Below are 17,336 nucleotides of genomic sequence, written 5' to 3'. Positions count from 1 at the left end.
ATAAGTTTAAGGATATCATAACACTTGCTCAAAACCTGTTTTCCTGGTGCCATCTTCTGTTCTTATCATCTTTTCTAGCCTATCCTAAATTCTAATATGGTCACCCAAGCCATGATTCTTAATATACTCTAATGTTTAATAATGTAAATTGAATCATATAATTTCACAGTTCAATGTGACTTAGAGAACACATAAACTGAGAAGGATAATAAAAGGATGAAATCACCTGAATACTAAATTAAGAGCTCTAAAATTCATAAGCTATCATTCATAGATATGCAAAGTCTGCCAAAATGGACATATAGAAGAGAAAAATGACTTATTTTACACTATTTCAAGAAGCAAATCTTAAAACAATAAATGGACTCAACTGTGAAACATAGTTTGGAAGAATTTTCTAGCAGCCAGATAAAAATTACTTTCTTCATGAGATATTTGGGTCCCTATGGACTGCCAGTGTTCAAGCAAACAGACAAAGCCTTGAAAGACAAGATGTGCAGTGAACTTTAGAGTCTAATAGTCTATTCTACTAGGTGATAGTTTCACTTAATTCAACTCAGATGTTCTTTGAATCACTTTGCTGTTATTCTAATTCAATAAAATGCAAGCAAATGTACCCTCGCTCACATTATAGAAAAGTCAATACTAAGCATATCCTATATAAACCTGGACAAGAGAACGCATATTATTTCTGATATCAAGCACTCCAGTTTGAATTCTACATTTCCATGTAAATAATGTAAGACTAATAAAAATTTGTCTTTAGCATGAAATACTTTGGCTTCCTGGGTCTTCACCTAGGTTAAGGTTCTTAACTTTCCAAATCAGGTGTTACTTTATAAAGACTTTTGTCATCCTCTTTATTCTGTTTTTAATCCTACCTGAGGCAATCACTGCCTCAGCTGGGCACCTTCTCCTTTGTATTCATTTACTTCCCAGTTTACTTTATTTACATAGTAATATGTGACACAGAGAAGGAAATCAAAAGTCATTTCTTATTGGTCTTTATTCTCAGCTGCCAGCACAAAATTTTGCAAGTACTGGGTGTCAAAATTATCTATATACTAGTGCCCTGGTGCACGAAATTCGTGCACTTGGGCGGGGTGTCCCCCAGCTTGGCCTGTGCCCTGTCACAGTGTGGGAGCCCCGCTATCCATTGCCCCAAAGAGGTAGGCCCCACCCACCCATCCAGGGATCCTCGGTGGAATGCCCCAAAGAGGTAGGCCGGAGCCAGGGGTCCCACCTCAGGGCCATGCAGAGGCCTCCGCCAGGCCCCACCCCAGGGTTGGACCATGCAGAGGCCTCTGGACCCCTGGCACAGGCGCACAGAGGCCTCCACTGGATCCTGCCCCCGTCCCCAATGCTGCAAATCCCCACCCACCCATGCCTGTTGTGCACGCAGCCTCCTGCTGATTGGTCATTACACGTGAGGGTGTTCTGACCATTTGCATATTACCCTTTTATTAGTATAGATGTAAAAGCCAAGCAACCAGATGACCGGAATGATCAGTCACTATGATGTTCACTGAAGCCCCTCCTCCTGGCTGGCTGGGCCCCCGAACGCCCCCTCTGGCCCCCACCCATGCACAAATTCATGCACCAGGCTTCCAGTTTATTTTATAAATAAACAAATTAATAATAGAATGAATAAAAGTTATTTAATGTCATCTTATATCAATTATGTATAAACATAAAGGTGTTTATATTAATTAAACTTTGCATATACCCAATAAATTAATCATCTATTTAAAATAAAACGGAGAAATTATCAATATTTGAAGAAGATGTAGAAAGAAATTGATCCAGGAGCAGAAAACTTGAACTTACATCCTTGTTTTATCACCTGAGAATGCTGAGTCCTTGTTTCTTCAGCTCTAAAGTGCACTTAAGTTATGCCTGCATGTTATTTACAAATACTCTTTAAATTAGCATTCTATGTTTCCCTCAAGCATTGAAATTACCTGATTCAAATTTCAACAGAATTAAGCTCTCTGATGACAACAAAGCATGATATTTGTAGAGTGGACACAATTATAAGAGGTCTCATATGATAAAAAAATATATTTAAAGTTTTAAGATCCAGGAATTAGGTGTGTTTGCTTTATTAATTCACTTTCATAATATTAAAACGTTTTTTTAGAAAATTCAGCGCATTAAGATTAATTACCTTAAAATTATAAAGAAAGGAGTTTCTCTTCTTTTATCATTTTTATCTACATGCTGTAAACCTTAATTCAAAATATGGTTAAAATGTGTATACTCAATAGCCACTGCAGAGCTAACCTAAAATGAAGTAACTTATGTCCAGGACAACGGAAACAGCACGGGCACATGAAGAAAACTTAAACTAACCTCAAAGGATTTTAGAGCTCTTTTCAGAAAGGACACAAGCCCTTCCAGAATTGCCAATTCTGTTCATGCTTTTTGTTGAGCTTCCTTTTCCCCTGACTTAGGTATTCTGATCCATAGAAGAAAGAACACCATTAGACAACCAATCACTAAAAAAGCCAAATTACCTCCATATTTGTCTTATAAAAACCCCTTAGTCTGTCAGCAACTCCAGACTCATTGCTCTCATAGCCTTGAGTTTCCCAGTTTGCAGTTCAAAGGCTTGATAATAAACTCATCTTTCTGCTTTGTTTTAGTCACTAGGTAGAATTTAGTTTTTGCTACCACGGAAGCACAGGTTTAAAGACCTCAAAGGATCTTACTGACAAAATGTATCATCCCTGGTTCAAACAAGCAGTTATAGTCCAGCGTGCTAACACCTCTCTTAGTATTGATTTATAAAGTTGTAAGTACTAGTAAAGAACAAAACATGATAGTATTTAAACATTTTTATTAGTTTACCTACAAGCTCAATGCATTTCTCTACATTACTGAAACAATATAACCATACGAAAAAGGGTGGGAGAGTTTGTTTTTATAGCAAAAGGAGGAAGTTGAGAAAAAGATAAGGATTTGAATTTTGATTCAACCTCAGTAGCTTTAGTTAATTATATTTCAGAATATATGTTCTTATTTCAAATTTTTAACTTTATGGCTCATCAAAGTACAGCTAAAGGAAACACATCTTCCATGTAGACTAAAAAGATTTTCATTTACACAGTTTTAAATTTATAAAAAGGTTTAAAGATGGAGCTCTTAAATCAGCATATGGTTTTAATTTTAGGAACATAATTTCAAAATGTCTTTAACAGACCTAAACAAACTTCCTGATTCAAACATTCCTAAGGCAAATCATATTTCCCAAAGACCAAAATTAAAGTGCATGATATTTCCAAGCGAGTTGCTGTATTTAGATTGTGTTATATATATTTAACAATTATATATGAAGTGATAATACAGTGACTTGATTCTGCAGAAATTACACAACTAGTTAAATTCAAGTCCTTGCTTTATTATTATATCAAGATATGACAAATGATAAATTCTTCCTTCAAGAACTTTAAAATGGTAGCAATAATACACAAATGTTTGGACTTCATACATGATACCATATAAAGATCTTAAAAATTAGACATTTTAGCCCTAGCTGGTTTAGTTCAGTGGATAGAGCATCAGCCCTTGGACTGAAGTGTCCCAGGTTCGATTCCTATCAAGGGCATGTACCTCGGTTGCAGGCTTGATCCCTAGCCCTGGTCTGGAGGTATGTGGAGGCAACCAATGAACATTGATATTTATCTGTGTATCTCTCCCACTCCCTCTACTCTCTCTAAAAGTCAATGGAAAAATATCCTTGGGTGAGGATTAACAACAACAAAATCTAGGCATTTTAGAAGCTGTTATGGTTACGCCATAGACATGTTTGGGATTTCCTTACCCCACATTGTTTGAGGTGTTGAAACTGATGAAATCATCGGCACAAATGAAGGGGTAGGAATAATTACTCACTTAGTGAGGTTTTCTGGGAAGAGTAGGGGAGGCTTGCAAGAAGGTCTGAAAGTGTCTTGAGAGGAAGGAAAGGAAATTAATTTGGAGTTTGATTGTGGTTAGGGTTAGGTGTGAGATGAATGTAGAGGCTTGCATTCTGGCTGAGGCTTGCATGTTTTGAACTTCATCCCCAGCAACAAAGGAGAGAGCACTGGACTTTCTTATCAGCTTGATGAGGTATGTGCAGAAAAGAAAAGGGGTGTTGGGATTTCAAAGTTGTGAGAAGTCAAACATTAAAAACAGTGTTAGACCCATGATTACAGGAGCAAATCTAGTTTTCAATAGAAGAACTTCACATATTTTATTAATGATGTCAGAATCACTCATCATCATCATTACCAGAACTGTTCTTATAAGCATATCATCATGAATCACCACTATCATAACCATGCTTTGTATAAATATACTATAGGCCTGGTGCACAAAAGGAATTCCTGTGGGATTGGACCTAAACTGGAGAGTTGGACATCCCTCTCACAATCCGGGACTGCAGGTTACTAATGGCTTGCCTGCTCGCCTGCCTGATAGACCCTAACCACTCTGCTTGCCTACCTCATCGCCCCTAACCACTCGCCTGCCTATCTGATTGCCCCTAACTGCCTCTGCCTCAGCCCCTACTGCCATGGCTTCATCCAGAAGGACATCCAGAATGACATCCAGAAGGACTTTTGGTTGTCTGGTCTAATTAGCATATTATGCTTTTATTATTATAGATATGAATTATGCATTAATCTGAGAGTATTTTATAAGTGCTTTAAAAAATAACTGAAGGTTGACACAAATTTAAATTTAAAGATAATAAATTTGGTGATGCATGCCATTCTTAATGCACTTGAATTTTTCTGGTTTATACTTGAATAAAAATGAATGAGTTATTATTTGCTTGGTTATTTAGACTATCTTTAAAATATATTTCATTTGGTTTAGTTTAGAATCTGGTCATCATATACAAAAACTTACATTTTAAAAATAAATTTCATTTTTGTTTGTTTCCAAAAATTTATTTGCATCTTTTTTTGCTACTAAATATGCATATTTTTAGAGAACAGAGAAGAATAACTCATCAAATATGTGATAATTGGGTTTGGATTTTATACAAAAACACATTAATTGTTGGGGTATTCAGTCTCATATTTCTTAGGAAAATTACTAAGGAATTCTGTTCTAGACAAAATATCAAGAAATACTCATTTTGTGTCTTAAACACAGTATTTCTTAAAATTATAACCTTGGAACATGTGGACAAAACCTTTTAATTTTTCCAAGAATTTTGGTATAAGTTTTACTTTTAAAATTGTATACATTTCTTGGTAAAATATGTAACATGACAGTCACAAATATCATTTTACATTTAAGATTCTGCAATCTGCAATGTACTGCTGCAAAGAAACTAGTCAATTATCTTAATATCACTAAGGCTTTTTCCTAATCACTTTAATATTCCAGTGTTTAGTTATTTTGAAAATAGTAAGGTAGCTTTTTGGGCAGCTAACCAGTGGGAGTTATTTCTATGCATTTCTTTTAAATAATCTAATAAGTGCTCAAAAGATAAGCTAACCAATCTAAATCAGAATGTTTTATAAGATGTTCTATGTGCGAGATATATATATATATATATATATATATATATATATATATATTCTATCTTCCTTCTGCTGCAGTTGAAATACAATTTTTAATGGCTTGTGTGTTCACCCTTTAAAAGTATATGGCAGGTTTCCCTCTGCATCATGATGGCCTCTATATAGTAAAAAATAGGTATTTTGCCCTCTCTTAGTTCAGCATGACCTGGTATGCATATGTCAATAAATATAATTCAGAAGACATCGTATACATAAAATGCTACTAAATTTCCTAGTGACCAGAGAATCATAACTTTAGGTAATAAAGAGAAAACTTTATTTGGGCATTTTATATTTTGAGAAATTATAGGGAAGAATATACAAGAAAAAAATATTGTTTTCAGATTTTGCATGTTTTGGTTTTATAGCTGCACTTAAATTAAGCTACTCATAATTTTATCCTTTATTCCAATGTGGCTTTCGTTTTAGGATTTTTAATAATAGTAATAATAACAATGGGTTTTTAAATAATAACAGTAATGAAGTAAAGGCAAAAATGTTTTAATTAAAAGCAATAAACATGTGTTAAACGTGTGTTTGTTGAGAGCTCTTCCTCCTAGCTTTCAAGAATTAATTGTATTGAGAATTAAGTTTGCTAATGATGCACAATGAACTACCCCAAACTTCTATTTTTAAGATATGTAATCTCAAGCACACAGTTTTAATGATCAGAAGTCTGGCATTGTCCGGCTAGATTCTCTTCTTAGGGTATAACAAGGTTAAAATCAACATGTTGGCTTGGCTGAGTTCTTGTTCTGAGGCTCTTCTAGAGGGAAATCTTTTTTCATGCACATTCTTATAATTGCCATTATTAACTATTAAGTCTAAAACCATTTTATAAGGTGACCTCTGCAACAAGTAGATATTTTTCTATTTGGTGAATTTAAAATTCTATTTCCTTGTGGTTGTGGGACTGAGGTCCCACTGCCTTGCTACTTGTTACCAGGTGGTACTCTCAGCTCCTTGAGGCCTTTCTCACTCCTTGACATGTGGCCCCCTACATCTTTTTCCAGCATCATTGCTCTGAATTCATCTTGTAGCTCAAATACCTGACTTATTTGAGCAACAAAAACGGCTCTGGAAGCATTCCCATGCTTAGATCATAACCTGCTGAGATAATCTCCACATCACATAATGAACTGGGTCATATCACATAACCAAACCATGACAGTAAAATCCATCATATTCATTGTCCTGGAGATAATGCAGAAGGTTTTCAATGGGCACTGGTGGGAAATCTTATAGGCCTTCTTAGAATTCTGCTTACTAGATCCTCACCCTACATCTTGACAGGCACAGCATACATTCACCTTCTGCTAATGTTTCCGAGGTTTCCTTTAACTGCAGCATCGGAGTCTAAACATTCTAATTTAAATCTCTTCATCTCCAAAAGTTAACAATTTCATTTTATCAATGATCTCATTCAGGAGCAGATGAAGTATGTGGAGTTTCTTGGAGAATGCAGCTTTAGTTAATACAATAGAAACACACACACACACACACACACACACACACACACACACACACACCACGCACATGGAACAAGAACTTTTTTTCCTGCCTGATTGCTTGAGCAGGGACATCAATCTGCCCCTGGTGCTCCCAGTTCTCATTCTCAGTCTTCATCCTTGGCCTGAATTAAACACTGCCTTTCCTGGGTCTTCAGCTTACAGATGGCAGATTGTAGGACTTCTCAGCCTCCATAATTGCATGGGCCAATTACTTACAATAAATATTTTCTGATGCATATATCTTGTTTATTCTATTTCTCTGGTGAACCTTGATTCATATAGCCAGGAGATTCTCATTTTCAAGCTAGTTCATTATCCATAAACTCACCAAAATTACCATATCATTAGGGTCCCAACAGCTTTTACTCTAAGTAATCAGATCTTGGAAAGATCTCTCTCTAAATGCTCCAAATGTGGAAAGCCAGATCTTGGGGTAGGGGTTTGTCCTCAAACCTTAATATTCTAAGGAGCCAAGAAAAACTTTTATTTTCAGCTTTTTCTTCTTTTAAGGTTGGAAGTGATCTTTACATATTAGAGGTAAACCTGAAAGTACCATTTTTCTTTATTATAGTTCCATAGAAAATTCCAAATGTATATAGACTATGGATATATATATCTTAATGAATAATTATGAATTAATTACATCTGTCTAAATATGAGCTAAAGTTATAGAATATGAACAGTGCCCCAGAAGTATCTCTAGTATCCCTTCCAATTACTAATGCCACCTTTCATTTTAAAAGACAACCATTATACTAACTACATCATACTATACATTATAGTGCTACATATTCTTATAAACTATAAGTGGCATTATTCGTTACTTTTTATTTTTGTTATTTCTTAGTTTTTTTTTAATTTCATGTCTTGTGGCATATCTAAGCGTCTGAAAATTATGTATTATTTTGTATATGACTCTTTTTATTCAATCATTCATTTTGAGATTTATAGCTGATGTTGCATGTAACAATACATGATGTGATACACATGAAAATACGTATACTTTGGCATTATTTAGAGGAATAATTGCTAGGTCCGTTATTTGACTTTTATTTTGCTCATCACCCTCCCTGTGTGAACTATATCTAAACAGGTCTCAGCACTTGGGGACCCTAGCGACTTCCTCCTGCCCACAGTGGCTATGAAGCACTAATGCAGCTAGAGGAAGCCTCTGCAAGTCCCTATCTCCTCAGTTGCCCTGGCCCAGCCCAGAGCCATGTTCCCGGACAGTGTTGGTCCCTGTCCCGAGGGAAGGTGGGCTCTGATTTCTGCTAGTGATTGTGGTGGAGGGGGAAGCTGCTTCCTCTCCCTGGCCTGGCTGGGGCTGGGGCTGGTGTCCCATGTCCAGAGGGCTCTACAGGATCTTTCATAAGGTGATTTTATGAGGTAGTGGTTTGGCCTGCAACCTTCTGTTATGATGCCTTGTGCATAGTGTGTGGTGGTCTAACAGGTACTGCACCCTGGTTTATCCTTTCAAGGCAGTGGGTCCTTAAAAGGCCCGTCTTTTCCTGGGTGGGAGCCTCCAAGTTTGATATGTATGCTGGTTGAACCCCCTCTCCCAGCCCCTCATGGAGGGCTCAAGAGTCTGAATGTGTGGTGGTGTGAATGTCAGAATAAAGACATTGTACCCACCAGAAATTTCTATTTCAGAAGGCAATGGGCTTTACTGTGCCTGTTGATTCAACTGTTAACCTAATTCAGAAACAGCCTCAGAGACACGTCCACAAATAATGAATAACTGAGCACCCTGTGGCCAAGCAAGATGACACTTAAAATTAACCATCACCGAGATCCCCACTCTTTCACAGTCTCCTCCTCCTCCAGATGAGGATCCCAGACAGATTCCCATGGCAGAAGGAGGGGAAGAATAAGCAATTTGAAATACTTTCAGAAATTTCTACATAACAGTGACCCACATTTTAGTGGCAAAGACTTTGCCAAGAGACTTATCTCACTGAGTGGGGAGCATTACACCACTTCCGCCCCCTTCACACTCCTGTCTCCCACGGAGTGAGGAGGCTATCCCAGTGGAGAAAGACTTGTGGAGGTCACACTCCAGAGATAGAGGCCCACAAAAGACTGATCGTCAGATTCTACTCTACAAACGTATAACACACCAGGAGGGACAGAGTCAGTTCTCATTTTTTTGTGATTCCATATTTGTGTATGCACCTGTTTTCTGCAGTTCATTTGGAACCTCTAAATCAGCGGTTCTCAACCTGTGGATCGCGACCCCTTTGGCGGTCAAACGACCCTTTCACAGGGGTCGCCTAAGACCATCCTGCATATCAGATATTTACATTACGATTCATAACAGGAGCAACATTACAGTTATGAAGTAGCAACGAAAATAATTTTATGGTTGGGTCACAGCATGAGGAACTGTATTTAAAGGGCCAGAAGGTTGAGAACCACTGCTCTAAATCAATACTCATGGAAATGTTGTGATCTCTTACAGGTAGGCACAAAGTGGTGAAAACTCTGTTTTGCTTTTAGTGCTTGTCCCAGCTGAGGCTGAAAAAGAAGACATTCTGCCTTCTTATTTCAGCTCGTATACCATAAACATGGCCTCTTCCAGTCTATTGAACACTATATTAAATTTTTTGTGCTTTTTTTTTTTTTTTTTTTTTTTTAGTAATTTTGCTGTTGAAATGACCCCTGAGTGACATGCTGAAATTCTGCCTAGGGTTTGTTTCTAAGAGCAAGAAGGATGCGATATGCCTTTCTCAGAAAATACGGGTGTTAGATCAGCTTCATTCAGCCATGAGTTACAGTGCAGTTGGTTGTGAGCTCAATGTTAATGAATCACAATATGGTACCTCCATAAAAAGGAAGAGGAATTTCAATGATCTGCTCATAAGGCTGCTCTGGAAAGTGCTAAAGGAACACTTGTGGTGTGTGACAAAACTGTTGCAAATATCAAAAAGGAACTACAGTTTTGGATTCATGAGAAAAGAATTAAACAATACTGTGAGGGGGAAAGCCACAGAAATTTCGGGTCATGCTCCCCAGGGTCAGGAGAGTGCTCAGCCCTTCTTGGCGAGTGCTGGCTGCCACACACGAGGCAGCGTGGCCTAAAACTGTTAAACTTCAGAAGAAGCAGTTTCTATGGACCAGAAGCCGAAGAAAAATAAACGTAAAGATCTGCCAAATGTGATACAGGAAAAAGGGTTATGTTTGCCACCCTGTGAGACTGGGTTGTGTTTAAGGATTCAGCCAGTGGATCTCGTAACACAAAGGGCATTTCAGTTGGTGAAAATGTTCTGCTCAGAGACTCACTGGAGCCTGACTCTGTCTGTCCCTTAGCAGCAATAGTTCAGTAGTCCTTAATGCAGTGTTCCCGGTGACTTTATAGAACAAAAACGATGGTGAATAATGAGAATCGACTGTATAATAGGAGTGGATTACAGCTGAAAGAGCTGCTACAGACAAACTCTCTCGAGGGAGGATGCTCAGGAAAGGCCGAAGGCAAAAGGATAAAAATGAGGATATTCGAGGAATGTGATGTCTGGCATCTACAGACACATTAAACAGTAAATACACCCCAGCCCCTTGCCAGACTCCTACAAATGCTTACACGAAATGACCCGTTGGACAGTATCAAGTGGTTTAATATACAAGCGAGAAGTAGAAAAGAGAAAAAATAAAATACATTTGAAGAATAATAACTTTTTTTGTAATTTGAGGGAAAATATAAGATCTCACACTTTAAAAAAAATTAACAAGCCCCTTAGCAAACACAAAATTCACACAATGAAAAAACACCCGGATATAACATAAACATATTCTTGAAAAATCGTGATAAGGATAAAATCTTAAATCTTATTTCCTAGCCAAAATCTTAATGGTCTCCAAGAAGAAATATGACTAGAACAACTACAAGAAACATCATAATTGGATTTCTGAAAAACAGTGATGAAAAGTATTAAAAACAGCCACAGGGGGTGAAATGATACATCGAATAGAGGAATCTCAAAAAAGAATTATGGCTAACCGCTTGTCAAAGATTGCACATGCTAGAAGACAACGAAGTGACTGTCCAAAGTCACAGAAAACAAATAAGCAACACTAAAATTCTATAACAGACATTTTTCAAGAATAAAGTGAAATAAAAATTTTCAAGCAATGTGAAGAGAATTTATCACCAGCACACCTACAATATAAAACATGATAAAGGAAGTTTCTCATGTAGAAACTCACATTTAGAGAGTGGTATTTTGCGAGCTGGTAGAGAGTCCATGATTCTAAAACAGGAAAGTAGGCCTACTCAAGAAATTGTGAACTGAGCACTCTCAGAAGCAGACTACTCCAAAATGCAGTAGTTTAAAATTATAACCACTTAAAAAAAATGTTCCTGGATTCTATACGGGATTTGGACAGGGAGCAGCAGACGTTGATTGTCTCTGCTGCACAGTGTCTGGGACTTCAGCTTGTGGGATTTGAAGACAAAAGTTATCCCAATGGCAGAGGATGGTATTAACTGGAGCCCCCTTCACTCATATGTCTGGCACCTGAGCTGTAATCACTGAAGACAAAGACAGACACCAAAGTACCTGTGATCGGATAATTCAAATGCTCTGGTTCCTCACTACACAGTGGCCTTAGGATACTCCGACTTCTTACACAGAACTTCTGGGCTCCCATGTGAATCTTCCAGTGCCCAAGGAGAAATCTGCATTGCCTTTCTTTACCTTTTTCTCAGAGGTCATGGAGCATCACTTCTGCCATATATCCTTCTAGTCACAGGAGTGGGAAGTCTTGCAGGCTCACTAGGGGGAGCACTGACTCTACCTCTCAATAGCATCAAACATTTCACTTTGAACATTCACACCTAGCTATACTCCCCGAGTCTCCGACTGTCTCTGTTACTGTCTGTTCCCTTTTCTGGAACCAGGTCTGTCTGCAGTTGGCTGCTTCTCTTTCTATCTGCTCCTCCTGTCTCCTCAGCCTTTTCCACAACCAGCTTCCTTTTCTTCTTGAATACAGCTCAAATGACTACCAATGGCCATTCTACATCTTAACACAAGCCATATCACCTACAATGACAAAGATTTCAGTAATGTTTCTTTAAGGGAAAGACAAAGATTTGAATTTAAAACTCAAAAGTTGGAGGAGCCCTGGGAAATGCCCCAGACTCTAGTAGAGACCCAAGAAGCCTAACCTTAGAGATTGTTGATTAGTTACCACATATGATCACAGAACAATCTGGAGCAAGTTATATTATCTGTGAGGATATTTACAAAATATACATGTACATAATGATATCATACAATGATAATGTTTTAATTCATGAGTCAGTGGTCAGCACTGCAATAGACAGGGACCAATAAAGGATGACAGAAAATGGAATGAAAGAGTTTTATGTCTTCCCTTGATTGGGGGGGAGGGGGTTAATGGTTCTGTGAAAACCTTTCTGGAATGCATACAACTACACGCTGTGGTAAGTGTTTTACTAACGTCATCCAACTCTTGGTTTATGAGAACATATCACCAGGTAATAAAAGTCTCGCTATAACAAAAGTTTCACCAGCACAACTTAAAGCCCATTGATTTAAAAGAGTATTAAATATACAAAATATGAGTTAAAACTATCTATATAAATTCATCTTTTTAAAATGTCAACTATGTTATACATTTGGAAAATCTATAGACAAATCAATGCTGATACAAAACTATTTTTTCTGATCACTGTAAAAATGAAGGATCCAATATCATGCTTTTATGTCACAATAAAACCAATATCCTTAACTTAAAAATAAAAAAATAAAAAGCTTTATCATGAAAAATATTTAAGTGATTTTTTTCAAAACTTAAAGGTAAGAATAAATTAGAGGAAATTCTCCTTCTATATTAAAACTAGAGGCCCGATGCATGAAATTCGTGCAAGAGTAGGCCTTTACAGCCATGGCAAATCCCTCCCTCACAGCCGCACAGCCACCACGGCTGCCTCAATCCCGTGGCTGCAGCCCTGGCTTCGTCTGGAAGGTTGTCCTGTCTAATTAGTATATTACACTTTTATTTTTATAAATGACATAATAAAAACCTTCCTCTCCAAATTTAATTAAAATATAAGAAACATTTACCATATAACAGGTGCTACATAAGGAGTTCATATCTACTTTCTCTATTAAAAGTCTCAAAAAAACTAGGTGGCAGCTATTATTACCTCCATTCTCCAGATAATGTTACTGGGGCTTAAGGGTTCAAGTAATTTAACTGTAAGAACAGAAGAAAAGATTACATTTAAATCTGTCTTATTCCAAAGTGGGAGATTTTTTAAAAAATGACCTGACAGTAGACATTCTACCAAACTGGTAGATGTGAGGCTTAAAGCCTAATTATAATTTAATTTGGATAAAGACTTTTGACTTTTCTTATAGTCACATATATTTAAAAATCAATAGACTGCATAAAAACAAGGATGCTGACGCTCTAGAAGTTTAAGTAGATTAGTGAGCACACACATCTTGAACTGTGGGCCACAACCTGAACCCAAATCTCATTTCTCCCATGCTGCAACACCCTCACATCTTACTTTGTCATAATATTTGATTCCTTTGGAATACCTATTAAATGCTTTTCACAATCATCACATAACTCATATACCTACCTAAACCCCCCTTCCTCCACAGTTTTTTTTAAGTTATTTTTTATTACTCCACATGACAGTAATTTCCTAGAGCACCTATTTATGATACTATCTAATAATTTATTTGTGGTAACTTGTCAGGTATTACTCTAATTAATTATCATAGTGGCATCTCTTTGATGAAATTGGTACTTTTAAGAGGATATGGAGACAAAGAATACATATGAATGGCCAAAAGGTGCATGAAAAGATGTTCAGCATCACTAATCATTCAGGAAATGCACATCAAAAACCACAATGAGATATCACCTCAAACTTGTTAGAATGGCTATTTTCAAAACGACAAGAAATAAATAGTATTGGCAAGAATGTGGAGGAAAAGGAACCCTTGTGCACTGTTGGTGGGAATGTAAATTGGTGGAGACATTATGGAAAACAGTATGAAGTTTCCTCAAAAATTAAAAAATAGAACTACTATATAATCCAGCAAATCCATTTCTTGGTATTTAACCAAAGAAAAAAAGGAAACACTAATTTGAAAAGATAAACACTCCCATGTTCATTGCAGGATGATTTAAAATAGTCCAAACATAAAAACAACCTAAATGTTGAAAATGGTAAGATTTCATTCTTTTCAATGGTTGAATTATATATATATATGAAGCCCGTTGCACGAAGATTCATGCAATAGGCCTTCCTTCCCCAGGCTGCTGGCACTGGTTTTCCTCCAGCAACCAGGACCCAGGTCTTTGGTCCAGCCACAGTGGGGAAGCCAAGCCTCTTCAGTCTTCAGTCTTCAGTCTTCAGTTTTCACTCAGTCTTTGCTCTGCACCTGCATATGCAAATTAACCGCCATCTTTGTTGGGCTAATTTGCATAGTCACTCTGATTGGCTGGTGGGCATACCAGAGTGACACCAATTTGCATGTTTCTCTTTTATTAGTATAGATATATATGATATTTTTTATCCATTTGCAACAACATGGATAAACCTCAAGGGCATTATGCTAAGTGGAATAAGTCAGAAAAAGATAAATATCATATGATCTCATTTATATGTGGCAAAATAAGAAAACCAAGTTTTCCTGAGGCAGGGAGTGATGGGTAGGCAAAAAGGGTAAAGGGGGACAAAAGATACAAAAAAACATCAAAGAAGATATGGTTAATGGTACTAGCCTTTTACTTCCCATAGCATTTATGAGTGTTCCTTGTATATGGAAGCTACTTAATGCGAAAATAGGAAGCAATATAAGAATAAGAAGCAATCTAAAAATGCTGGTTTAATCTAGCATAAACTGCTTCAAGCGCATTATGCATTATTTTCTCAAAAAAAATTACTCCAAAACAAAAATCTATATGTTCAATTATATTAAGTGTTGATATTATTTAAAGGTCTTGTTTAGACAAAGTATACTCTAATGTACCATTTTGCTCTGTTTAAAATGTATTCAATATATGTATTTTAATAACTATAACAATATTAATTATAAGAAATTATATATACTTTAATAGATATTATCATTTCAGTGTTCTTTGCTTAAAGATTGCACTGAGCACAAGTTATGAGCAAATTTCATCTACTGCAAACAATATATCACAGCAACTATTAAAATTCTTTTCAACAAATCAATTCTGTGTTTCAGAAAGCCCAGCTTAGGAATAGGCTTTCAACAAGATCATTATAAGTAACAAGCTGAAGTTATTAGCCTGCCTCATCCAAATCTTAACAAATAATTTGCTTTAAATTGTTAATACACGTTTCCAGGAAGAAGCCAAAAAATATTTAAACATATGAATATTGAAATATATCCTTTCTTCATCACCCTCAGTTGGATAAAATAAAATAGACTTTTTTTTTTCTAATAAAAAGTTTCTCTTGGAAAATATTAAGAAACTCAGTTGACTATTTTAAACATGTCATATTAATGCAATGTATTATTGGTAAATATTCCTTTTGGACTAATCAAACAGCTGTCAAAGTTCAAGATTCTTTAGTTACATGCATGGAGGCCTGCGCATGCACGTGCACACACACACACACACACACACACACACAAACACACACAGGCCCCCAACCCACATAGATGTTTGGGAATATTTCCACTAGGTGGTGTTTTTATAACACAAATAATTCATCTTTTGAAAAGCACATGACCCAAAAACTATTTAATGTTTCATGCTAATCTCTAAGAGACTTGGCAACTGATACTCTAGAGTCCTTTAAAGCATCCTCAAATCAGCACTCTTTGTTCTGCCAAATTTGATTAGTATCTTGCTCCTGCTTCTATTTGCATGTGGGACTCAGTAACTTTGCTTGGATTCTTTAAAATTAAGCATATAAGGCCCATCCTTCACCCTGCAACATCCTATTTAATAAAAGAGAATCATGTAAATTGATCATCCCTCTGCTACACTCTCCAGACAATCAGGGGTGGGTATGCAAATTAGCCTAACAAAGATGGTGGGTTAATTTGCATATGCAGGTGTCAAGCACCCTGGGAGGCAACGGTGGCTGCTGGCTCCCAGGACCTTCGCTGGCCCTGGGAGGTGAAGCCGGTCGCGCCAAGCCACGCCTGTGAGCTCACAGGACCTTTGCTGGTGGAGAGCACAGCAGGAGAGCAGGAGAGCAGGTGGAGAGCGGGAGGTTTGGAGGACTTGGCAGAGTAGGAGACTGCTGGACATAGAGCAGAGCGAGAGAGAGGGTGACTTGGAGGGCGTGGCTCCCTCTGTCACCCCAGCTTCCTCATCACAGCTGTGGAAACTGACAGCAGGGAGGAGGAAGTCCCACCCTCACAGAATCAGCCAGAATCAGCTGTTGGTCAGACAGCTCTCAGCAGCCTGATAGCCAGGACTCTCATTCACCTGCATTGCAGACCGTGACAGTAGAGGTGAGACTATGTCTAAAGAACAACTGTTGATACAACATAGCTCTGCAGCAGAAAGATGCCAGTGTAATTGACAGAAAGTGTCTGCAGAGCAGGGTGTGTCTGATCTTGAAAGAAGGCAGTGCCTGCCACAGGATGCATCTGAACAGCAGCCACTGGAAAAATGTTGCTCTGATGCTGAAAAACACCAGTGTTATCGACAGAAAATGTCTAAAGACCAATGTGTCTCTGAAAGAAGGTGGTGGCAATGACAGAGTATGTCTAGAGAGCGGTCATCAAGTTCTACCAATACCGGTAGGAACTGCCTTCTCAGTGAAAATGGAGTACATGACAATGCAATCCTCGAACATAGTTGTGGTGGGATGACTGTTCGATGTGAATTTTGCCAGTCACTAAATTTCTCTGATGAAAAACCATCCGATGGGAAATTTACTCAATGTTGTAGCAAAGGGAAAGTCTGTCCAAATGATATACATTTTCCAGATTACCCAGCATATTTAAAAAGATTAATGAGGAACGAAGATTCTAACAGTAAAAATTTCATTAAAAATATTCCTTCATAAATAGTTCTTTTGCTTTTGCTTCCATGGGTGCAAATTTTGCTTCTCCATCAGGATATGGGCCATACTGTTTTAGAATACACAGATAATTTTATCACTGTACTAGAACTTTACACCCTTCGGATGGTGTTTCTCGGAAGTTTGCTCAACTCTATATTTTGGATACAGCTGAAGCTACAAGTAAAAGATTAGCAATGCCAGAAAACCAGGTCTGCTCAGAAAGACTCCTGATCAACA

Source organism: Myotis davidii, unplaced genomic scaffold (genome assembly GCF_000327345.1).
Source record: "Myotis davidii unplaced genomic scaffold, ASM32734v1 scaffold647, whole genome shotgun sequence".
Classification (NCBI taxonomy): Eukaryota; Metazoa; Chordata; class Mammalia; order Chiroptera; family Vespertilionidae; genus Myotis; species Myotis davidii.
This window is presented reverse-complemented; position numbering follows the sequence as displayed.